A 26,100-nucleotide genomic window follows, 5' to 3' on the forward strand; every position below is an offset into this window, starting at 1 on the left:
CCATTTCCTTCTCCAATGCATGAAAGTGAAAAGTGAAAGTGAAGTCACTCAGTTGTGTCTGAATCTTAGCGACCCCATGGGCTGCAGCCTACCAGGCTCCCCCGTCCATGGGATTTTCCAAGCAAGAGTACTGGAGTGGGGTGCCATTGCCTTATCTGCTGGAAAACATTAAAAGCAGGAGGAGAAGGGGATGACGGAGGATAGGATGGTTGGATGGCATCACTGACTCAATGAACATGAGTTTGAGCAAGCTCCGGGAGTTGGTGATGGACAGGGAAACCTGGCGTGCTGCAGTCAATGGAGCCACAAAGAGTCAGACACGACTGTGCAGCTGAACTGACTGATATCTAGAAAAGCACTAATTCTCTTCATGGTAACATCAGATCCTTGTGACTAGCAGAAAAACTTTTGTAAAATGAGGCCTTAATTGTATTGAACTCCACCTTCACCAAAACCTTATATATTGACTTTCTTTCCATTGCCTCTTTGGAGCAGTCTCTCAGAGCTATCTGAGGTGTTGCCTCCTAGGCTGCAGTCCTCATTTTGGCCCAAACAAAGCTTAACACAATTTTCTGATGCTATCTGTAGGTTTTTCTAAGTAACATATCATGTCATCTGCAAATAGTGAGAGTTGTACTTCTTCCTTTTCAATATGGATTCCTCTTATTTCTTTCTCTTTGATTGCCACAGCTAGGACTTCCAAAACTATATTAAATAATAGTGGTGAGAGTGGGTACCCTTGTCTTATTCCTGATCTTAGAGGGAATCCTTTTCAGTTTTTCACCATTTAGAGTAATGTTTGCTCTGGGCTTGTTGTATATGGCTTTTATTATGTTAAAGTAGGTTCCTTCTATGCCAATTTTTTGAAGAGCTTTTATCATAAATGGGTGCTGAATTTTTTCAAAAGCTTTTCCTGCATCTATTGAAATTATAGTATGGTTTTTAGCTTTCAAGTTGTTAATATGGTGTATAACACTGATTGATCTGCATTTATTAAAGAATCCTTGCACCAGACAGAATGGCCATAACCAAAAAAAATCCACAAACAACAAGTGCTGGAGAGGGTATGGAGAAAAGGGAACACTCCTACACTGCTGGTGGGAATGTAAATTGATACAGTCACTATGGAAGATAGTATGGAGATTCCTTCAGTTCAGTCGCTTAGTCGTGTCCAACTCTTTGTGACCCCATGAATCGCAGCACACCAGGCCTCCCTGTCCATCACCAACACCTGGAGTTCACTCCGACTCACGTGCATCGAGTCAGTGATGCCATCCAGCCATCTCATCCTCTGTCGTCCCCTTCTCCTCCTGCCCCCAATCCCTCCCAGCATCAGAGTCTTTTCCAATGAGTCAACTCTTCACATGAGGTGGCCGAAGTACTGGAGTTTCAGCTTCAGCATCATTCCCTCCAAAGAAATCCCAGGGCTGATCTCCTTCAGAATGGAGATTCTTTAAAAAATTATAAATAAAACCATATGACCCAGCAATTCCACTTCTAGGCATATACCCTGAAGAAACCAAAACTGAAAAAGATACATCGGAGTATCTTTGCAATACTATTTAGAATTGCAACACTATTTAGAATAGCCAAGGCCTGGAAGATGAATGGATAAAGAAGATGTGGTACATTTATACAATGAAATAGTACTCAGCCATAAAAATGAACACATTTGAGTCAGTTCTAATGAGGTGGATGAGCCTACAGCCTATTACACAGAGTGAAGTAAGTCAGAAAGAGAAAAGAAGTATCATATATTAATGCATGTATGTGGAATCCAGACCGATGTTACTGACAAAACTTTTCAGAGAGCAGCAATGGAGACATAGACATAGAGAACAGACTTATGGACAAGGGTGGGGGAAATGAGGGAGAGGGTGAAACAAATGAAGAGAATAGCATGGATGCATATACACTAACATATGTAAATAGATAGCAAATGGGAATTTGCTATATGACTCGGAGAACTCAAACTGGGACTCTATAGTAACCTAGAGGGCTGGGAATGGGCGGGACATGGGAGGGATATTCAAGAGGGAGGGGACATATATACACCTATGATTAATTCATATTGATGTATGACAGAAATCAAAGCAATATTGTGAAGCAATCAATTAAAAATAAATATTAAAACAAAACTTGCAACTCTCATATTGTGCATCACTGATCTGATCTGATCTGATCTGATAAAAGGTCAAAAGTGGATCAGTTCAGTTCAGCCACTCAGTCGTGTCCGACTCTTTGCGACCCCATGAATTGTAGCACGCAAGGCCTCCCTGTCTATCCCCAACTCCTGGAGTACACTCAGACTCAAGTCCATCCAATCAGTGATGCCATCCAGCCATCTCATCCTCTGTCGTCCCCTTCTCCTCCTGCCCCCAATCCCTCCCAGCATCAGAGTCTTCCAATGAGTCAACTCTTCCCATGAGGTGGCCAAAGTACTGGAGTTTCAGCTTTAGCATCATTCCTTCCAAAGAAATCCCAGGGCTCATCTCCTTCAGAATGGACTGGTTGGATCTCCTTGCAGTCCAAGGGATTCTCAAGAGTCTTCTCCAACACCACAGTTCAAAAGCATCAATTCTTCGGCGCTCAGCCTTCTTCGCAGTCCAACTCTCACATCCATACATGACCACAGGAAAAACCATAGCCTTAACTAGACGGACCTTTGTTGGCAAAGTAATGTTTCTGCTTTTGAATATGCTATCTAGGTTGGTCATAACTTTCCTTCCAAGGAGTAAGCGTCTTTTAATTTCATGGCTGCAGTCACCATCTGCAGTGATTTTGGAGCTCCCAAAAATAAAGTCTGACACTGTTTCCACTGTTTCCCCATCTATTTCCCATGAAGTGATGGGACCAGATGCCATGATCTTCATTTTCTGAATGTTCAGCTTTAAGCCAACTTTTTCACTCTCCACTTTCACTTTCATCAAGAGGCTTTTTAGTTCCTCTTCACTTTCTGCCATAAGGGTGGTGTCATCTGCATATCTGAGGTTATTGATATTTCTCCTGGCAATCTTGATTCCAGCTTGTGATTCTTCCAGTCCAGCGTTTCTCATGATGTACTCTGCATAGAAGTTAAATAAACAGGGTGACAATATATAGCCTTGACGTACTCCTTTTCTTATTTGGAACCAGTCTGTTGTTCCATGTCCAGTTCTAACTGTTGCTTCCTGACCTGCATACAGATTTCTCAAGAGGCAGGTCAGGTGGTCTGGTATTCCCATCTCTCTCAGAATTTTCCACAGTTTATTGTGATCCACAGACTCAAAGGCTTTGGCATAGTCAATAAAGCAGAGATGTTTTTCTGGAACGCTCTTGCTTTTTCTATGGTCCAGCGGGTGTTGGCAATATGATCTCTGGTTCCTCTGCCTTTTCTAAAACCAGCTTGAACATCAGGAAGTTCATGGTTCATGTATTGCTGAAGCCTGGCTTGGAGAATTTTGAGCATTACTTTACCAGCATGTGAGATGAGTGCAGCTGTGTGGTAGTTTGAGCATTCTTTGGCAGTGCCTTTCTTTGGGATTGGAATGAAAACTGACCTTTTCCAGTCCTGTGGCCACTGCTGAGTTTTCCAAATTGGCTGGCATACTGAGTGAAGCACTTTCACAGCATCATCTTTCAGGATTTGAAAGAGCTCAACTGGAATTTCATCACCTCCACTAGCTGTGTTCGTAGTGATGCTTTCTAAGGCCCACTTGACTTCACATTCCAGGATGTCTGGCTCTAAGTCAGTGATCACACCATCGTGATTATCTGGGTCGTGAAGATCTTTTTTGTATAGTTCTTCTGTGTATTCTTGCCACCTCTTCTTAATATCTTCTGCTTCTCTTTGGTCCATACCATTTCTGTCCTTTATCGAGCCCATCTTTGCATGAAATGTTCCCTTGGTATCTCTAATTTTCTTGAAGAGATCTCTAGTCTTTCCCATTCTGTTGTTTTCCTCTATTTCTTTGCATTGATCGCTGAGGAAGGCTTTCTTATCTCTTCTTACTATTCTTTGGAACTCTGCATTCAGATGCTTATATCTTTCCTTTTCTCCTTTGCTTTGCACTTCTCTTCTTTTCACAGCTATTTGTAAAGCCTCCCCAGACAGCCATTTTGCTTTTTTACATTTCTTTTCCATGGGGATGGTCTTGATCCGTCTCCTGTACAATGTCATGAACCTCATTCCATAGTTCATCAGGCACTCTATCTATCAGATCTAGGCCCTTAAATCTATTTCTCACTTCCACTGTATAATCATAAGGGATTTGATTTAGGTCATACCTGAATGGTCTAGTGGTTTTCCCTACTTTCTTCAATTTCAGTCTGAATTTGGTAATAAGGAGTTCATGATCTGAGCCACGGTCAGCTCCCAGTCTTGTTTTTTTTTTGACTGTATAGATCATCTCCATCCCCAATTTCTAGAAATCCCCATCCCTTCCCCCAAATAGTTAGGATAATCCTCTTACTCATTAGCCTATACAATTACCCAATCTTATAAAAACTAATAGCCCCATAACGTCATACCTGGTGACTCTTGCCTTTGAATATGGTCCACACTCTGTCTATGGAGTTTTAATCTCCCTGAATAAATCTTCTCCCCCCCTACTGTGGCTCACTCTTGAATTCTTTCCTGTAAGGAGCCCAGAACCCACATTTGGCAGCTGTCCCAGGGACTCAGACACAACCTGGGATGTAATCATGCTCTCTAGTCCTACTCTCTTTCCTGCAACACTAGGGAACTGGATACTTGTGATATTGCAACTTAGAATAAGATATCTCCCTTTTTCTGGCGCAGAGCTCCTAAAACCCTTGCAATTTCTTCTGCTGAGAGTAAAAATGGTATTTTTTGTTATGCTAAAAAGGTGATTTTAGAAGGTAGGGAAGAATGAGGGCTGGCTTGGTTGCCAAGATAAGCAAGTGATAAGGGAGGTGGCACTTTCAATCCCATCCCCTGACCTCTGAGGAGGAGAGAGGGCTGAAAATGGAATCAGTCTTCAGTGGCCAGTGATTTAATTAACCATACATAGGTAATGAAGATTCCATTAAAAACAAAAGGATGGGTTTGGAGAACTTCTAGGTTTGTGAACTAGAAATATTTCATACACCACAGTGATGGGCCCACTCTCCACAGGGACAGAGTCCCTTTGATCAGGACCTTGCACTTGGTATCTGTTCCTGTAGCTGCTGATTCCTAACTTTTAATGTGCTTTGTAATAAACTGGTAATATAGTGAGTAAAACAGTTTTATAAGTCCTGTGAACCATTCTAACAAATTAATTGAATCCAAGTGGTCATAAGAAGCTCTGATTTTTAGCCAGTTGGTGAGAGACACAGGAGATAACCTGAACTTGCAATTGGTATCTGAAGCAGGAGGGGCAGTTTGTAGGGCTGAGCCCTTACCCTGTGAAATCTGATACTATCTCTAGTTAGATAACATCAGATTTGAATTGAATTTCAGTGTCTGGTGTCAGACAATTGCTATCTGGTGTCAGACAACTGCTTGGTGGTTGTAGGGGAAATTTTCCCACATGTTGGAATTGCGTATACAAACCTTAATACTCAAATTCCAGCCAGGCCTCAAGTGCCATTCTTTTTTTCCCAAGTGCCATTCTTCTATAGCTCCTGCATCAATGACAGCTCCAAAACCCCTCTGGTTGGGAGGGCAAGACAGAGGGGTGGGGAACTCAGGAAACCAATTAACTTGAAGGCTTACCTTCAAGTACCATTTATTCTCTAGCACATTCTCTGAATAGAGTGATAACAAAACTGATGCTCAGATGCTTGAAGGACTTGCTCAAGATCTCAGACTTTTTAAAAATTATCATAAAATTAAGAAAATCACAAGCACAAGACACTGAATCAACAAGATATAGATACAGACTGTACTATAGATGTGGAGTGGGTTGCCCACCTCAGTATTCTTGCCTGAGGATCCCAAGGACAGGAGTCATGGGGTTTCAAAGAGTCAGACATGACTGAGTGACTAAGCACACAGATGTGGAAGATACTACAGATGCTGAAGAATTTATTAAAGAATGTGAAGAAATAAATAATATGGGAAAATGTCAGAATAAACTATCACTTGTTGGAACTGAGACATTCACTGATTCAAATGCTCAGTTATTACAAATTATGTAAGTGAAATGTTTCACCACCACTGGATTTAGTCAATGTCAGAAAGAAAGTCCTGTTTATTCCACTGAATGAAGCTGTTCTGCCTGGTAATATTAGGAAGAATTCCAAAAATTAAGGCATGATATAGCAATGGTACTGTCTACTATTCAAAAAATGAAAAGATAAAAGTTAAAACAGTGATTGGATATACAGAAACAGATACTGGAATCTCTCAATTAACTCAACAATGAAACATCGCATAGTGACATATTTTTCTGAGTTGAGAAAATTTAAGCTGAAAACAACATTTAATATAAAAGAATATAAAGAAAAACTCTTAATTACCTTGTGAGAGCTTCTAGAAGACCATTTTCTTATAATTGATAGAAGATTGAAAAAGACAAGAGAAAAATCAAGTAAATAACCTAACTTTACACCTTAAGCAAATACAAAAAGACGAAATGAAGAACCCCAGGGCTAGTAGAAGGAAAGAAATCATAAAAATTTGGGCAGAAATAAATGAAAAAGAAACAAAGGAGACTATAGCAAAAATCAACAAAACTAAAATCTGGCTCTTTGAGTATATAAAAAAAATAGACAAACCATTAGCCAGACTCATCAAGAAAAAAAGGCAGAAGAACAAAATCAACAAAATTAGAAATGTAAATGGAGAAATCACAACAGACAACACAGAAATACAAAGGATCATACGAGACCATTATCAGCAACTATATGCTAATAAAATGGACAACTTGGAAGAAATGGACGAATTCTTAGAAGAGTATAAGTTTCCAAAACTGAACCAGGAAGAAACAGAAAATCTTAATAGACCCATCACAAGCATGGAAATTGAAACTGTAATCAAAAATCTTCCAGCAAACAAAAGTCCAAGACCAGAAGGCTTCACAGGTGAATTCTACCAAAAATTTAGAGTAGAGCTAACACCTATCCTACTCAAACTCTTCCAGAAAATTTCATAGGAAGGTAAACTGCCAAACACATTCTATGAGGCCACCATCACCCTAATACCAAAATCAGACAAAGATGCCACAAAAAAGAAAACTACAGGCCAATATCACTGATGAACATAGATGCAAAAATCCTTAACAAAATTCTAGCAAACAGAATCCAACAACATATTAAAAAGATCATACATCATGACCAAGTGGGCTTTATCTCAGGGATGCAAGGATTCTTGAACATCTGCAAATCAATCAACATAATATACCACATTAACATGAAAAATAAAAACCATATGATTATCTCAATAGATACAGAGAAAGCCTTTGACAAAATTCAACATCCATTTATGATAAAAACCTTCCAGAAAGCAGGCATAGAAGGAACATACCTCAACATAATAAAAGCCATATATGATAAACCCACAACAAACATTATCCTCAATGGTGAAAAATTGAAAGCATTTCCCCTAAAGTCAGAAACAAGACAAGGCTGCCCACTCTCACCACCACTATTCAACACAGTTTTGGAAATTTTAGCCACAGCCATCAGAACAGAAAAAGAAATAACAGGAATCCAGATTGGAAAAGAAGAAGTAAAACTCTCACTGTTTGCAGATGACATGATCCTCTACATAGAAAACCCTAAAGACACTGCCAGAAAATTACTAGAGCTAATCAATGAATATAGTAAAGTTGCAGGATATAAAATTAACACATAGAAATCCCTTGCATTCCTATACACTAACAATGAGAAAATAGAGAAATTAAGGAAACAATTCCATTCATCATTGCAATGAAAAGAATAAAATATTTAGGAATATACCTAAAGAATCAAAAGACCTATATATAGAACACTATAAAACACTGGTGAAAGAAGTCAAAGAGGACACAAATAGATGGAGAAATATACCATGTTCATGGATCAGAAGAATCAATATAGTGAAAATGAGTATACTACCCAAAGCAAACCACAGATTCAATGCAATCCCTATCAAGCTACCAATGGTACTTTTCCCAGAACTAGAACAAATAATTCCACAATTTGTATGGAAATACAAAAAACCTGGAATAGCCAAAGCAATCTTGAGAAAGAAGAATGGAACTGGAGGAATCAACCTGCCTGACTTCAGGCTCTACCAGAAAGCTACGGTCATTAAGACAGTATGGTACTGGCACAAAGACAGAAATATAGATCAATGGAACAAAATAGAAAGCCCAGAGATAAATCCACACACCTATGGACACCTTATCTTTGACATAGGAGGCAAGAATATACAATGGAGAAAAGACAATCTCTTTAACAAGTGGTGCTGGGAAAACTGGTCAACCACTTGTAAAAGAATGAAACTAGAACACTTTCTAACACTATACACAAAAATAAACTCAAAATGAATTAAAGATCTAAACATAAGACCACAAACTATAAAACTCCTAGAGGAAAACACAGGCAAAACACTCCGACATAAATCACAGCAGGATCCTCTATGACCCACCTCCCAGAGTAATGGAAATAAAAGCAAAAATAGACAAATGGGACCTAATTAAACTTAAAAGCTCTTGCACAACGAAGGAAACTATATGCAAGGTGGAAAGACAGCCTTCAGAATGGGAGAAAATAATAGCAAATGAAGCAACTGACAAAGAATTAATCTCAAAAATACACAAGCAACTCCTGCAGCTCAATTCCATAAAAATAAACAACCAATCAAAAAATGGGCCAAAGAACTAAACGGACATTTGTCCTAAGAAGACACACAGATGGCTAACAAATACATGAAAAGATGCTCAACATTACTCATTATCAGAGAAATGCAAATCAAAACCACAATGAGGTACCATCTCATGCCAGTCAGAATGGCTGCTATCAAAAAGTACTACAAACAATAAATGCTAGAGAGTGTGTGGAGAAAAGGGAACCCTCTTACACTGTTGGTGGGAATGCAAACTAGTACAATCACTATGGAGAACAGTCTGGAGATTCCTTAAACAACTGGAAATAGAACTGCCATATGACCCAGAAATCCCACTGCTGGGCATACACCGAGGAAACCAGAACTGAGAGACACGTGTACCCCAATGTTCATTGCAGAACTGTTTACAATAGCCAGGACATGGAAGCAACCTAGATACCCACTAACAGACGAATGTATAAGAAAGCTGTGGTACATATACACAATGGAATATTACTCAGCTATTAAAAAGAATGCATTTGAATCAATCCTAATGAGGTGGATGAGACTGGAGCCTATTATACAGAGTGAGGTAAGTCAGAAAGAAAAACACCAATACAGTATATTAGCACATACATATGGAATTTAGAAATATGGTAACGATGACCCTATATGTGAGACAGCAAAAGAGACACAGATGTAAAGAACAGATTGTTGGACTCTGTGGGAGAAGGCGAGGGTGGGATGATTTGAGAGAATAGCACTGAAACATGCATATTACCATATGTGAAACAGATTGCCAGTCCAGGTTCAATGCATGAGACAAGGTGCTCAGGACTGTGCACCAAGATGACCCTGAGGGATGGGATGGGGAGGGAGTTAGGAGGGGGGTTCAGGATGGGGAACACATTTATGCCCATGGCTGATTCGTGTCAATGTATGGCAAAAACCACTACAATATTGTCAAGTAATTAGCCTCTAATTAAAATAAATAAGTTCCATTCAGTTCAGTCGCTCAGTCGTGTCTGACTCTTTGTGACCCCATGAACTGCAGCATGCCAGGCCTCCCTGTCTATCACCAATTCCCAGAGCCCACCCAAACCCATGTCCATTGAGTCGGTGATGCCATCCAGCCATTTCATCCTCTGTTGTCCCCTTCTCCTCCTGCCCCTAATCCCTCCCAGCATCAGGGTCTTTTCAAATGAGTCAGTTCTTTGCATCAGGTGGCCAAAGTACTGGAGTTTCAGCTTCAACATCAGTCCTTCCAATGAACACCCAGGACTGATATCCTTTAGAATGGACTGGTTGGATCTCCTTGCAGTCCAAGGGACTCTCAAGAGTCTTCTCCAACACCACAGTTCAAAAGCATCAGTTCTTCGGTGCTCAGCTTTTTTTATAGTCCAACTCTCACATCCATACATGACCACTGGAAAAACCATAGCCTTGACTAGACAGAACTTTGTTGACAAAGTAATGTCTCTGCTTTTTAATATGCTGTCTAGGTTGGTCATAACTTTCCTTCCAAGGAGTAAGCGTCTTTTAATTTCATGGCTGCAATCACCATCTGCAGTGATTTTGGAGCCCAGAAAAAAAAATTGAAAAAGAGAAACATTGTCCATTCATGCCTCCTTTGTCATATATTAGTTGACCATAAGTGCCTGGGTTTATTTCTGGGCTCTCTATTCTGTTCCATTGAACTATGCATTGGTTTTTGTACCAGTACCACACTGTTTTGATTACTGTAGCTTCATAGTATAGGATGAAGTCAGGGAACTTGATTCCTCCAGCTGTGTTCTTCCTCAATATTGTTTTGGCTATTTGGGGTCTTTTGTGTTTCTATATATATTTTAAAATTATTGGAAGGAGGAGCTAAGATGGTGGAGGAATAGGACGGGGACACCACTTTATCCCCCACAAGTTCATCAAAAGAACATTTAAATGCCGAGTAAATTCCACAAAACAACTTATGAATTCTGGCAGAGGACATCAGGCACCCAGAAAAGCAGCCCATTCTCTTCGAAAGGAGGTAGGAAAAAATATAAAAGACAAAAAAAGAGACAAAAGAGGGAGGGATGGAGCTCCATCCCAGGAAGAGAGTCTTAAAAAGAGAGAAGTTTCCAAACACCAGGAAACACTCTCACTGCCGAGTCTGTGGCCAGCCTTGGAAGCACAGAGGGCAACATAACAGGGAGGAAAAATAAATAAACAATTAAAACCCACAGATTACGAGCCCAACGGTAACTCCCCCAGCAGAGAAACAGCACAGACAACGGCACCCGCCACTAGCAAGTGGGGGCTGGGCAGGGAGGCGCAGAGCATGCTGCATCGCTTAGAGTAAGGATCTGGCCTGAATGCCCCGAGAGCTATCTGAGCGAACTAATTTGCGCTAGCAAACCAGATTGTGGGATATCTACCACGTGAAAAGCCAGCCCTAACCTAAGACACCACCAGTCCCGCACACGGAACAAAAGACTGAACAGAGATAGCCAGCTGCAGACCATCCCCCTCCGGTGACAGGCAGCCAGATCCGGGAGGGGGCAATCGCAGCCCCAGAGAGACATTATCTACAAACTGTAAGCAGGCTTCTTTGCTAACTAAGACTTCTTGGGGTTCTGGACGGTCAACATCCGCCTGAGAAGGTGTGCTGGTTGTACACCCAGAAAACCGAGCGGCGGGGAGGCGATAGGTCGCAGCAACCGCGCTCACCAAACACCTCATCACCTGAGCTGCTCAGACCTGGGAAGGGCACAAAACGCAGGCCCAAACGAGTCTGCACCTCTGAGGACTACCCGAGTGCCGGAACCTGAGCGGCTTAGATCTGGGAGGTGCAGGCACCACAGGGCCGGCCTCGGATGGTTCCCGGAGGAGCAACCTAGAGCCTGAGCAGAGCAGGCAGAGAGGCTACACGCGCTGTGAGTGGGGGCAGACCCAGTGTGGATGAGGCACTGCGAGCACACGCCAGTGTTATTTGTTTGCAGTGTCCCTCCCTCCCCACAGCACGACTGAACAAGTGAGCCTAAAAAAAAAAAAAGCGGAAATCAGACACTGACGAGACCAGCAAACAGAAGAAGCTATAACAGAGGGAACCGCCTTGGAAGCAACAGGCAATAGATTAAAACCCTGTCGTTAGTACCGACTACATAGGAAGGGGCCTATAGATCTTGAGAAATGTAAGTCGGACCAAGGAACTAGCCAAAAATGAACTGACCCCACAATACCCACAACAACACCAGAAAAAGACCTAGATATATTTTAACTATTTTTACTATCATTCTTTCTTTTTTTTTAAAATTAAAAAAAATTTTTAAGTCCTCTATTACTCCTTTAATTTTCACTTTTATAACCTACTATTACTTTGCAAAAAAAAAAAGACCCTATTTTTTTAAAGCAAACTTCATATATATATTTTTTATAATTTTTGTGACCTTGTTTTTTTTTTTCTTTTTCTCTTTCTTTTTTTTTTTTTTTCTTCTTTTCTTTAACATTGTATTTTTGAAATTCCAAACTCTACTGTAGATTTTTAATTTTAGCTTTTTGGTATTTGATATCAATTTTGTACCTTTTTTTTTAATAATTTCTGAGACTTTTTCTCTTTCTCTTCTTCTTTTCTTTAACATTGCATTTCTGAAATTCCAAACTTTACACTAGATTTTTAATTTTAGCTTTTAGGTATTTGTTACCAATTTTGTACCTTTAAGAACCCAATCTTCAGTACCCACTTTGTACTTGGGAGCGAGATTACTGGCTTGACTGCTCTCTCTCCCTTTGGACTCTCCTTTTTCTCCACCAGGTCGCCTGTGTCTCCTCCCTAACCCCTCTCTACTCTACCCAACTCTGTGAATTTCTGTGTGTTCCAGACGGTGAAGAACACTTAGGGAACTGATTACTGGCTGGATCTGTCTCTCTCCTTTTCATTCCCCCCTTTTATCCTCCTGGCCACCTCTGTCTCCTTCCTCCCTCTTCTCTTCTCTGTATAACTCCATGAACATCTCTGAGCAGTCCAGTTGTGGAGTGCACATAAGGAAGTGATTACTGGCTAGCCTGCTCTCTCCTCTATGGATTCCGCCTCATCTCATTTGGGTCACCTCTAACTCCCTCGTCCCTCTTCTCTTCTCCATGTAACGCTGTGGAACTCTCTGGGTGACCCTCATGCTGGAGAAACTTTTCATCTTTAACCTAGATGTTTTATCAATGGTGCTGTATAGAAGGAGAAGTTTTGAGACTACTGTAAAAATAAGACCAATAACTGGAAGCAGGAGGCTTAAGTCCAAACCCTGACTCCAAGGAACTCCTGACTCCAGGGAACATTAATTGACAGGAGCTCATCAAACGCCTCCATACCTACACTGAAACCAAGCACCACACAAGGGCCAACAAGTTCCAGGGCAAGACATACCAAGCACATTCTCCAGCAACACAAGAACACAGCCCTGAGCTCTAATATACAGGCTGCCCAAAGTTACTCCAAATCCATAGACATCTCATAACTCATTACTGGACACTTCATTGCACTCCAGAGAGAAGAAATCCAGCTCCACCCACCAGAACACTGACACAAGTGTCCCTAACCAAGAAACCTTGACAAGCCACCTGTACAAACCCACACAGAGCGAGGAAACGCCACAATAAAGAGAACTCCACAAACTGCCAGAATACAGGAAGGACACCCCAAACTCAGCAATATAAACAAGATGAAGAGACAGAAGAATACCCAGCAGGCAAAGGAACAGGATAAATGCCCACCAAACCAAACAAAAGAGGAAGAGATAGGGAATCTACCTGATAAAGAATTCCGAATAATGATAGTGAAATTGATCCAAAATCTTGAAATCAAAATGGAATCACAGATAAATAGCCTGGAGACAAGGATTGAGAAGATGCAAGAAAGGTTTAATAAGGACCTAGAAGAAATAAAAAAGAGTCAATATATAATGAATAATGCAATAAATGAGATCAAAAACACTCTGGAGGCAACAAATAATAGAATAACAGAGGCAGAAGATAGGATTAGTGAATTAGAAGATAGAATGGTAGAAATAAATGAATCAGAGAGGAAAAAAGAAAAACGAATGTAAAGAAATGAGGACAATCTCAGAGACCTCCAGGACAATATTAAATGATACAACATTCGAATCATAGGAGTCCCAGAAGAAGAAGACAAAAAGAAAGACCATGAGAAAATACTTGAGGAGATAATAGTTGAAAACTTCCCTAAAATGGGGAAGGAAATAATCACTCAAATCCAAGAAACCCAGAGAGTCCCAAACAGGATAAACCCAAGGCGAAACACCCCAAGACACATATTAATCAAATTAACAAAGAGCAAACACAAAGGACAAATATTAAAAGCAGCAAGGGAAAAACAACAAATAACACACAAGGGGATTCCCATAAGGATAACAGCTGATCTTTCAATAGAAACTCTTCAAGCCAGGAGGGAATGGCAAGACATACTTAAAGTGATGAAAGAAAATAACCTACAGCCCAGATTATTGTACCCAGGAAGGATCTCATTCAAATATGAAGGAGAAATCAAAAGCTTTACAGACAAGCAAAAACTGAGAGAATTCAGCACCACCAAACCAGCTCTCTAACAAATACTGAAGGATAGTCTCTAGACAGGAAAACAAAAAGGGTGTATAAATTCGAACCCAAAACAATAAAGTAAATGGCAATGGGATCATACTTATCAATAATAACCTTAAATGTAAATGGGTTGAATGCCCCAACCAAAAGACAAAGACTGGCTGAATGGATACAAAAACAAGACCCCTACATATGTTGCCTACAAGAGACTCACCTCAAAACAGGGGACACATACAGACTGAAAGTGAAGGGCTGGAAAAAGATTTTCCATGCAATTAGGGACCAAAATAAAGCAGGAGTGGTAATACTCATATCAGATAAAATAGACTTTAAAACAAAGGCTGTGAAAAGAGACAAAGAAGGTAACTACATAATGATCAAAGGATCAATCCAAGAAGAAGATATAACAATTATAAATATATATGCACCCAACATAGGAGCACCACAATATGTAAGACAAATGCTAACAAGTATGAAAGGAGAAATTAACAATAACACAATAATAGTGGGAGACTTTAATACCCCACTCACACCTATGCATAGATCAACTAAACAGAAAATTAACAAGGAAACACAAACTTTAAATGATACAATACATCAGTTAGACCTAATTGATATCTATAGAACATTTCATCCCCAAAAAATGAATTTCACCTTTTTCTCAAGTGCACACGGAACCTTCTCCAGGATAGATCACATCCTGGGCCATAAATCTAGCCTTGGTAAATTAAAAAAAATTGAAATAATTCCAAACATCTTTTCTGACCACAATGCAGTAAGATTAGATCTCAATTACAGGAGAAAAACTATTTAAAATTCCAACATATGGAAGCTGAACAACATGCTGCTGAATAACCAACAAATCACAGAAGAAATCAAAAAAGAAATCAAAATTTGCATAGAAACGAATGAAAATGAAAACAAAACAACTCAAAACCTGTGGGACACTGTAAAAGCAGTCCTAAGGGGAAAGTTCATAGCAATACAGGCTTACCTCAAGAAATAAGAAAAAAGTCAAATAAATAACCTAACTCTACACCTAAAGCAACTAGAAAAGGAAGAAATGAAGAACCCACGGGTTAGTAGAAGGAAAGAAATCTTAAAAATTAGGGCAGAAATAAATGCAAAAGAAACAAAAGAGACCATAGCAAAAATCAACAAAGCCAAAAGCTGGTTCTTTGAAAGGATAAATAAAATTGACAAACCATTAGCCAGACTCATCAAGAAACAAAGAGAGAAAAATAAAATCAATAAAATTAGAAATGAAAATGGAGAGATCACAACAGACAACACAGAAATTCAAAGGATCATAAGAGACTACTATCAGCAATTATATGCCAATAAAATGGACAACGTGGAAGAAATGGACAAATTCTTAGAAAAGTACAACTTTCCAAAACTCGACCAGGAAGAAATAGAAAATCTTAACAGACCCATCACAAACACGGAAATTGAAAATGCAATCAGAAATCTTCCAGCAAACAAAAGCCCAGGTCCAGACGGCTTCACAGCTGAATTCTACCAAAAATTGAGAGAAGAGCTAACACCTATCCTACTCAAACTCTTCCAGAAAATTGCAGAGGAAGGTAAACTTCCAAACTCATTCTATGAGGCTACCATCACCCTAATACCAAAACCTGACAAAGATGCCACAAAAAAAGAAAACTACAGGCCAATATCACTGATGAACATAGATGAAAAATCCTTAACAAAATTCTAGCAGTCAGAATCCAACAACACATTAAAAAGATCATACACCATGACCAAGTGGGCTTTATCCCAGGGATGCAAGGATTCTTCAATATCCGCAAATCAATCAATGTAATACATCACATTAATAAATTGAAAAATAAAACCCATATGATTATCTCAATAGATGCAGGGAAAGCCTTTGACAAAATTCAACATCCATTTATGATAAAAACTCTCCAGAAAGTATGAATAGAAGGAACATACCTCAACATAATAAAAGCTATATATGACAAACCCACAGCAAACATTATCCTCAATGGTGAAAAATTGAAAGCATTTCCTCTAAAGTCAGGAACAAGACAAGGGTGCCCACTTTCACCATTACTATTCAATATAGCTTTGGAAGTTTCAGCCACAGCAATCAGAGCAGAAAAAGAAATAAAATGAATCCAAATTGGAAAAGAAGAAGTAAAACTCTCACTGTTTGCAGATGACATGATCCTCTACATAGAAAACCCTAAAGACTCCACCAGAAAATTACTAGAGATAATCAATGAATATAGTAAAGTTGCAGGATATAAAATCAACACACAGAAATCCCTTGCATTCTTATACACTAATAATGAGAAAATAGAAAGAGAAATTAAGGAAACAACTCCATTCACCATTGTAACGAAAAGAATAAAATACTTAGGAATATATCTACCTAAAGAAACTAAAGACCTATATATAGAAAACTATAAAACACTGGTGAAAGAAATCAAAGAGGACACTAATAGATGGAGAAATATACCATGTTCATGGATTGGAAGAATCAATATAGTGAAAATGAGTATACTACCCAAAGCAATTTATAGATTCAATGCAATCCCTATCAAGCTACCAACGGTATTCTTTACAGAGCTAGAACAAATATTTTCACAATTTGTATGGAAATACAAAAAACCTTGAATAGACAAAGCAATCTTGAGAAAGAAGAATGGAACTGGAGGAATCAACCTGCCTAACTTCACGCTCTACTACAAAGCCACAGTCATCAAGACAGTATGGTACTGGCACAAAGACAGAAATATAGATCAATGGAACAAAATAGAAAGCCCAGAGATAAATCCACGCACATATAGACACCTTATCTTTGACAAAGGAGGCAAGAATATACAATGGATTAAAGACAATCTCTTTAACAAGTGGTGCTGGGAAAACTGGTCAGCCACTTGTAAAAGAATGAAACTAGAACACCTTCTAACACTATACACAAAATTAAACTCAAAATAGATTAAAGATCTTAACGTAAGACCAGAAACTATAAAACTCCTAGAGGAGAACATAGGCAAAACACTCTCCAAAATACATCACAGCAGGATCCTCTACGACCCACCTCCCAGAATATTGGAAATAAAGACAAAAATAAACAAATGGGACCTAATTAAACTTAAAAGCTTCTGCACAACAAAGGAAACTATAAGCAAGGTGAAAAGACAGCCTTCAGAATAGGAGAAAATAATAGCAAATGAAGCAACTGACAAACAACTAATCTCAAAAATATACAAGCAACTCCTACAGCTCAACTCCAGAAAAATAAATGACCCAATTAAAAAATGGGCCAAAGAACTAAATAGACATTTCTCCAAAGAAGACATACAGATGGCTAACAAACACATGAAAAGATGCTCAACATCACTCATTATCAGAGAAATGCAAATCAAAACCACTATGAGGTACCATTTCACGCCAGTCAAAATGGCTGCAATACAAAAGTCTACAAGCAATAAATGCTGGAGAGGGTGTGCAGAAAAGGGAACCCTCTTACACTGTTGGTGGGAATGGAAACTAGTACAGCCACTATGGAGAACAGTGTGGATATTCCTTAAAAAACTGGAAATAGAACTGCCTTATGACCCAGCAATCCCACTGCTGGGCATACACACCGAGGAAATCAGAAGGGAAAGAGACACGTGTACCCCAATGTTCATCGCAGCACTGTTTATAATAGCCAGGACATGGAAGCAACCTAGATGTCCATCAGCAGGTGAATGGATAAGAAAGCTGTGGTACATATACACAATGGAGTATTACTCAGCCATTAAAAAGAGTACATTTAAATCAGTTCTAATGAGGTGGGTGAAACTGGAGCCTATTATACAGAGTGAAGTAAGCCAGAAAGAAAAACATCAATACAGTATACTAACGCATATATATGGAATTTAGAAAGATGGTAACAATAACCCTGTATACGAGACAGCAAAAGAGACACTGATGTATAGAACAGTCTTTTGGACTCTGTGGGAGAGGGAGAGGGTGGGATGATTTGGGAGAATGACATTGAAACATGATAATATCATATATGAAACGAGTCGCCAGTCCAGGTTCGATGCATGATACTGGATGCCCGGGGCTGGTGCACTGGGACGACCCAGAGGGATGGTATGGGGAGGGAGGAAGGAGGAGGGTTCAGGATGGGTAACACATGTATACCTGTGGCGGATTCATTTTGATGTATGGCAAAACCAATACAATAGTGTAAGGCTAAAAAATAAAATTAAATTAAAAAAAGAAAAAGAAACATGCTTAGAAGTCCAAAATAAATAAATAAATAGAATTATTTGTTCCAGTTTTGTGAAACATATTTATGGTGTTTTGATAGGGATTTCATTAATATGAATGTGATTTCATTAAAATGGTGTTTTGATAGGGATTTCCTTGGGTAATATGGTCATTTTAAAAATATTAATTCTTCCAGTCCAAGAAGACATATCTTTCCATATATTTGTGTTGTCTTCAATTTCCTTCTTCAGTGTCTTATAGTTTTCCAAGTACAGGATTTTTGACCCCTTAGATAAACTTATTCTTAAGCATTTTATTCTTTTTGATGTAATGGTAAAAGGATTATTTCCTTGGTTTCTCTGATTAAAATTGGGTGGAAAACCCAAATGTTTTCCCCAAGAATACATGAAGATGAACAACAGGCACATGAAAAAATGCTCAACATGGCTTACCATTAGGGAAACACAAGTCAAAAGATAAAATGAAGTATCACTTTACATGTGTCAAAATGGCTATCATCAAAAATAATACAACTAACAAATCTTAGCCAGAATGTTGAAAAAGAAAACCCTCATATAATTCCAGTGAGAAAGCAAATTGATGAAGTCACTATGGAAAACAATTTGGAGATTGTTAAAAATAAAAACCAAAAACTAAAAACAGTGCTAACACATGCTCCAGCAATTCCACTTCTAAGTATACCTCCATAGAAAACAAAAACATTAATTCTAAAAGATACATGCACCCCAATGTTCCTGGCAGGATTACTTATAACAGTCAAGATATGGAAGCAATATAAGTGTCCATCAATAAATGAATGAATAAATATGGGTAGTATATATGTGTGTGAGTGTATACATACACAAACACACACAATGGAATATTAGTCACAAGAAGAATAAAAGTTTGCCATATGCAGCACTATGAATAGACTTAGAGGATATTATGCTAAGTGAAACAAATACAGTGAAAAGACAAATACTGTATGTTATCACTTATATGTGCAACCGAAAAATACGATGAACTAGTGAATATAGCAACAACAAAAAAAGCAGCAAACTGATATCCCACATGTCATGGGGCAACGAAGCCCATACACAACTAAAGAGGCCGAAAGCTGCAATGAAAATCCCATTTGTCAAAATTAAGAACAAGTCCAGTCAAATAAATATTTTTTAAAGCAGCAGACCCAGAGATATAGAGAATAAACAGTGGGCAGAGTGAACGGGAGAGAGGTAATGTAGGGGCATGGGATTAAGAAGCACAAACTATCATGTATAACCTACAAGGATATATTGCATAACATGGGGGACATGGCCAAAGTTTAAAACCATAAATAAAGCATAATCTTTAAAAATTGTGAAGCACTATATTGTATACCTGTAACATGTATTACACTGTTGCTGTATTATATGGCAACTATGAAGTAAAATGAAGTCGTGTCTTACTCTTTGCAACACCATGGACTAACCCACCAGGCTCCTTTGTCCGTGGAATTCTCCAGGCATGAATACTGGAATAGATAGCCATACCCTTTTGCAGGTGATCTTCCCGACCCAGGGATACTGCATTGCACGCAGACTCTTTACCATCTGAGCCACTAGGTACTTGAATAAAAAACAGAGGAAAAAAAATTAAAAAATCAATGGCATAATTGATAGCACTAACATGAAATGTTGGCAATTCATATAAAAAGATTATTAGATGTCCCACATGATCCATATGTCAAAATTAGTGATTACCTTTGGCCACCTTATAACAAGCTAAGACATCTAGAAGATTCAGCCCAACTAAGATCAGAATTCTTCCATCAGTAAAAAGATGGCCTTTATTCACATAGTACTTAAAGAATCCTGTTTGTTATGAAGAAATAATAGAAACACTGAGGACTACTTGAATAAAGAACATGAAATCAACACACTTAGTCCATCTTTTATTAATCTTAAAATGATATATGCTGTAACCATATTAATTTTAATATGGTTCTTTCAATTCAGTGCTTTGTTGTTTTAAACTGTATGAACAAGAATGAAAGTAAAAATATTATAGACTTAATCATTGCAAAACTTTGAATGTACCTTACTTTATGCAATATTCTTTTAAAATTCTTTGTTGCTTTATGATATTGCTAATGCAATATTTTCCATTTAAATTTTATGACAGTTTCTTTTAAATATTTTGATTCCATTTGATGCCTAGGTCATTTCTATAGAAATTATAATGGACAGACCATTTTATTTGAAGATGGTTCTAAAATTAAAGTAATATCTGATGTTAAAGATAGCAAAATTTTAAAATATTTGTCAAATCTTTTTCATGTATACTGCCTTGTTAAAAAAATAGAATATAAAACACTAAAGGATAAAGTTAGCATGAAAACTATGGATAAATTTAGCATGAAAACTATTTTAATGTGTATTATATACCAAGTGACATTATATATTAAACTACTCTGATTCTGTTAATTATCAACAAAATTGTGTTCATAGTTCAGTTCAGTCACTCAGTCTTGTCCGACTCTTTGTGATCCCATGGACTGCAGCATGCCAGGCCTCCCTGTCCATCACCAACTGCCAGATTCTACCCAAACCCATGTCCATTGAGTCAGTGATGACATCCAGCCATTTTATCCTCTGTCGTCCCCTTCTCCTCCTGCCTTCAATCTTTCCCAGCATCAGGGTCTTTTCAAATGAGTCAGCTCTTTGCATCAGGTGGCCAAAGTATTGGAGCTTCAGCTTTAACATCAGTCCTTCCAATGAACACCCAGGACTGATATCCTTTAGAATGGACTGGTTGGATCTCCTTGCAGTCCAAGGGACTCTCAAGAGTCTTCTGCAACACTACAGTTCAAAAACATCAATTCTTAGGTGCTCAGCTTTCTTTATAGTCCAACTCACATCCATACATGATTACTGGAAAAACCATAGCCTTGACTAGAAAGACCTTTGTTGACAAAGTAATGTCTCTGCTTTTTAATATGTTGTCTGCCGCTGCTGCTGCTGCTAAGTCGCTTCAGGTGTGTCCGACTCTGTGCGACCCCATAGACGGCAGCCCACCAGGCTCCCCCGTTCTCCAGGCAAGTGGGTTGCCACTTCCTTCTCCAATATGTTGTCTAGGTTGGTCATAATTTTCCTTCCAAGGAGTAAGTGTCTTTTAATTTCATGTATTCATAAACTTGTATTAATCTTCTCTGGCTTTTCTGTAAATAAAACTCTCTAATTTAAAAAGAAAAACAGAGACTTCCCTGGTGGTCCATTGGTTAAAACTTCCAGCTCTTAATGCAGGGGGCCAGATGTGATCCCTGGTCGGGGAACTAGATCCCACATACCACAACTAAGAGCCCACATGCAGCAAGGAAGAGCCAACAGGCCACAACTAACACCTGGCACAGCCAAATTAATAAATAAGGAAGAACAAAAACAGGGACTTTCCGGGTGGCACAGTGGTTAAGACTCAGTGCTTCTACTGCAGGGGACTGGGTTTGATCCCCAGTCAGAAAACTAAGATCCTATAAACCATGCAGCACAGCCAAATAAATAAAAGAAAAAATAAACAAGCAAACCAAAAACAAAACTAAGCAACAAAGTGGAAGCAAAACTAATTGTGAAGATCGTGGTAATCACGGCAAGCATGACAGCTTGATTGGATCTATAGTCCTGAATTAGATCTGTAACAAGAAAAAAACAAAAACTATAAAGGAAATTATTGAGGCCACTGAAGAAATTGGAATATAGACTGGAGATTAAAGAATTACATAAATATTAAATTTCCTGAATTAACAACTGTATTATCACAACCTAAATGTACATCCTGTTCTTAGGAAGTATATATGGTATAATGTTTGCAACCTTCTCTCAGATTGGTCAGAAGAAACAAAAACATTTACATATAGTGGAAAAGGCCAATACAATACACAAGTGCTCAGTCGTGTCCGACTTTTTGCAACCACATAGACTGTGAGCCAAATTCACAAGATGGTGGAGTAGAAGGATATGCACTCATCTTCTTCTGTGAGAACTCCAAAGTTGCAACTCATGGCTGAACAACTATCAACAGGAGAATGTTGGATCCCACCAAAAATGATACCCCACATCCAAAGGCAAAGGAGAAGCCCCAAAAGATGATAGGAGTGGCAAAGTCATGTTTAGAATCAAATCCCATAACTGCCAGAGACTCTGGTGGTGGGGGGGGGGGGGGTGAGGGGGTAGGTAAAACAAAACATCGGGTGCTCCAGGATCCAGAGGCCTGACAGAGACTGAGCCAGACCCACCTTTGAGTGTCTCCTGTGGAGGCATGGATCAGCAGTGGCCTGCAACAGGGACAGGGGCTTTTCCTGCAGCAGAACTGGGTCACCCTGTGTGACCCACCATAGAGCCGCTGAGCAGATGGCCCACAAACTGCAGAACAATTATATAAAAGAAATTCTCACACTTTTAAGAAAGTTTTAGGACCCATAACAGATTTCCCAATCTGTGGATCTGACAAAGGGACTGAGAACACCCAGGGAATTGGACTTTAGAGGCCAGTGGGATTTGATTACAGAACTTTCACAGGATTGAGGAAATGGACTCTTGGAGGGAACAAACAAAACCTTGTGCACACCAGGAACCAGGAGAAAGGAGCAGTGAGCCCACAAGAGATGAATTCAGAATTTGTAGGTGCAACCTCAGGCCAAACAACAGGGAGGGAATACAGTCCTGCCCATCAACAAAATATTGGATTAAAAATTTACTGAGCATGGCCCAACAGTGGAAACAGTGATGAACTTTATTTTTTGGGGCTCACAAATCATTGCAGATGGTGACTGCAGCCATGAAATTAAAAGACGCTTGCTTCTTGGAAGAAAAGCTATGACTAACCTAGACAGCTTATTAAAAACAGAGACATTACTTTGCCAACAGAGGACCATCTAGTCAAAGCTATGGTTTTTTCAGTAGTCATGTATGGATGTGTTAGTTGGACTATAAAGAAACATGAGCACCAAAGAATTGATGCTTTTGAACTGTGGTGTTGGAGAAGACACTTGAGAGTCCCTTGGACAGCAAGGAGATCCAACCAGTTTATCCTAAAGGAAATCAGTCCTGAATATTCTTTGGAAGGACTGATGCTGAAGGTGAAACTCCAATACTCTGGCCACCTGATGCAAAGAACTGACTCATTTGAAAAGACCTGATGTTGGGAAAGATTGAAGGCAGGAGGAGAAGGGGACGACAGAGGATGAGATGGCTGGATGGCATCACCAACTCAATGCAAATGAGTCTGAGTAAACTCCAGGCACCGGTGATGGACGGGGAGGCCTGGCGTGCTGTAGTCCCGTGGGGTCACAAAGAGTCAGACACGATTGAGTGACTGAACTGAATTGAGCATGGCTCTGCCCATCAGAACAAGACCCAGTTTCCCCTCAGGAAGTTTCCATAAGTCTCTTATCCTTATCCATAAAAGGCCAGACAAAATGAAAACCATAATCACAGAAAACTAATCAAACTGATTGCACTAACTCAATGAAATTATGAGCCATGCCATGTTGGGTCTCCCAAGATGGATGGGTCATGACAGAGAGTTCTGAAAAAAAAAAGTGGTCCACTGGAGAAGGGAATGGCAAACCAGCTCCATATTCTTGCCTTGAGACCCCCATGAACAATATGAAAAGGCAAAAAGATATGACTTTGAAAGACAAAATCTCCAGGTCAGTAGGGACCCAATATGCTACTGGAGAAGAGTAGAGAAATAACTCCAGAAAGATGAAGAGGCAGAGCCAAACTGAAAACAACACCCAGTTGTGGATGTGACTAGCGATGGAAGTAAAATCTGATGCTGTAAAGAACAATATGGCATAGGAATCTGGAATGTTAGGTCCATGAATCAAGGTAAACTGGATGGGGTCACAGAAGAGATGGCAAGAGTAAACATTGACATTTTAGGTATCACTATACTAAAATGGACTGGAACAGGCAAATTTAATTCAGATGACCATTATATCTACTACTGTGGGCAAGAATCCCTTAGAAGAAATGGAGTAGCCCTCATAGTCAATAAAAGAATCTGAAATGCAGTACTAGGGTGCAATCTCAAAAATGACAGTATGATCTCTGTTCTTTTCCAAGGCAAGCCATTCAATATGACAGTAATCCAAGTCTATGCCCCAACCAGTAATACTGAAGAAGCTGAAGTTGAATAGTTCTATGAACACCTACAAGACCTTTTAGAACTAACACTCCCAAAAGATGTGTTTTCATTATATATGATTGGAATGAAAAAGTGGGAAGTCAAGAAATACCTGGAGTAATGGAAAAATTTGGCCTTGGAGTACAGAATGAAGCAGGGCAAAGGCTAACAGAGTTTTGCCAAGAGAACGCACTGGTCATAGCAAACACTCTCTTCCAATAACACAAGAGAAGACTCAACACATGGACATCACCAGATGGTCAACACCGAAATTAGATTGATTATATTCTTTGCAACCAGATGGAGAAGCTCTATACAGTCAGCAAAAACAAGACCCGGAGCTGACTGTAGCTCAGATCATGAACTCCTTATTGCTAAATTCAGACTTCAATTGAAAGTAGGGAAAACAACTAGACCATTTAGGTATGACCTAAATCAAATCCCTTATGATTATACAGTGGAAGTGACAAATAGAATTAAAGGGATTAGATCTGATAGAGTGCCTGAAGAACTATGGATGGAGGTTCATGACATTGTACAGGAGGCAGTGATCAAGACCATCCCCAAGAAAAAGAAATGCAAAAAGGTAAAATGGTTTTCTGAGGAGGCCTTACAAACAGCTCTGAAAAGAAGAGAAGTGAAAGGCAAAGGAGAAAAGGAAAGAAATGCCCATTTGAATGCAGAGTTTCAAAGAATAGCAAGGAGAGATAAGAAAGCCTTCCTCAATGATCAATGCAAAGAAATAGAGGAGAACAATGGAATGGGAAAGACTAGAGATCTCTTCAAGAAAATTAGAGATACCAAGGGAACATTTCATGCACAGATGGGCACAATAAAGGACAGAAATTGTATGGACCTAACAGAAGCAGAAGATATTTACAAGAGGTGGCAAGAATACACAGAAGAACTGTACAAAAAAGATCTTCACGACCAAGATAATCACAATGTTGTGACCACCCACCTAGAGCCAGACATCCTGGAATGTGAAGTCAAGTGGGCCTTAGGAAGCATCACTACAAACAAAGCTAGTGGAGGTGGTGGAATTCCAGTTGAGCTATTTCAAATGCTAAAAGATGGTGCTTTGAAAGTGCTGCATTCAATATGCCAGCACATTTGGCATACTCAGCAGTGGCCACAGGACTGGAAAACATCAGTTTTCCTTCCAATCCCAAAGAAAGGAAATTTCAAAGAATGCTCAAACTACAGTATAATTGCACTGATCTCACAGGCTAGCAAAGTAATGCTCAAAATTCTCCAAGGCAGGCTTCAACAATATGTGAACTGTGAGCTTCCAGATGTTCAAGCTGGATTTAGAAAAGGCAGAGGAACCAGAGATCAAATTGCCAACATTCACTGGATCATCGAAAAAGCAAAGGAATTCC

General features: G+C 39.2%; 1 pseudogene; it reads left to right on the forward strand.

Annotated features, from left to right (window-relative positions):
• The window catches only part of LOC112580843, a 21,284-nt pseudogene extending 10,800 nt beyond the window's left edge, over positions 1-10,484 (forward strand).
• Positions 10,485-26,100: the final 15,616 nt, after the last annotated feature.

This window comes from Bubalus bubalis, chromosome 20 (genome assembly GCF_019923935.1).
Source record: "Bubalus bubalis isolate 160015118507 breed Murrah chromosome 20, NDDB_SH_1, whole genome shotgun sequence".
NCBI classification, from domain to species: domain Eukaryota; kingdom Metazoa; phylum Chordata; class Mammalia; order Artiodactyla; family Bovidae; genus Bubalus; species Bubalus bubalis.